Consider the following 996-nt stretch of genomic DNA (forward strand, 5'->3'; position numbering starts at 1 on the left):
ACTTGCTATTCTCATATCATCACCTCAGAAAGGTCAGTGGGGTCATCTGGGTGGAGCTTCTATTCTGCCACAATCAGTATGTGGCCACCCGCTCTGTCCTCAACACCACCATCTATCTAGACCCACTACATTCACTTTCTGGAAGAAAGGGTCATCCTATACTGGGCAACGATCATGAGTTGGAACTTGGGCAAGCAGGAGTGCAAGGCTGTATGGCTGGAGGCCTGACAGCCATTAGTGGCACAAACTTGTGCTTCTGCAACATGGATGAGAATAAGATCTTTTCCTCCTCAGCTTTATTGAAGTATAATAGACAATTAGTTGCTCATATTTATATTGTATAATTCAATGAGTTCTTTTTTTTTTCAATTATACTTGGCATACAATAATAGATTAGTTTAAGTTGTACAGCATAATGATTAGAAATCTATGTAACTCACAAAGTGGTCACCCTACTAAATCTAGTACCCCACATCCCCTTACATATTTTTTTACAACTTTGTTGACTATTTTCCTTATGCTACACTTTATATCTCCATGACTATTCTGTACCTATCCATTCATACTTAATCCCTTTGTACTTTTTCACTATCCCTCCAACTCTCCCATCTAGTAGCCCTGAAAATATTCTCTGTATCTATGAGTTTGTTTCCATCGTTGTTGTTGTTGTTGTTTACTTTGTTCTTTAGATTCTACATGTTTGTGAAATAATGTGGCATTTGTCTTTCTCCATTGACTTACTTCACTCAGCACAATAGCCTCTAGGTCTATCAAGAAAATATCTTTCTATCCCCTTCCTTTTAGTCTGTATATATCTTTTAATCTGAAGTGAGTCTTTTGTAGGCAGCATACACAGGGGTCTTGTTTTCTTATCCATTCATCTTCCCTATCTTTTGGTTGGAGCACTTAACCCTTTTCTATTTTAGGTACTTGTTGGTAAATATGTAGTTATTACCATTCTTTATTTCTGTTTTTGATACATGATTTTTCTTCTTA

This window comes from Pteropus alecto, unplaced genomic scaffold (assembly GCF_000325575.1).
Source record: "Pteropus alecto unplaced genomic scaffold, ASM32557v1 scaffold252, whole genome shotgun sequence".
Classification (NCBI taxonomy): domain Eukaryota; kingdom Metazoa; phylum Chordata; class Mammalia; order Chiroptera; family Pteropodidae; genus Pteropus; species Pteropus alecto.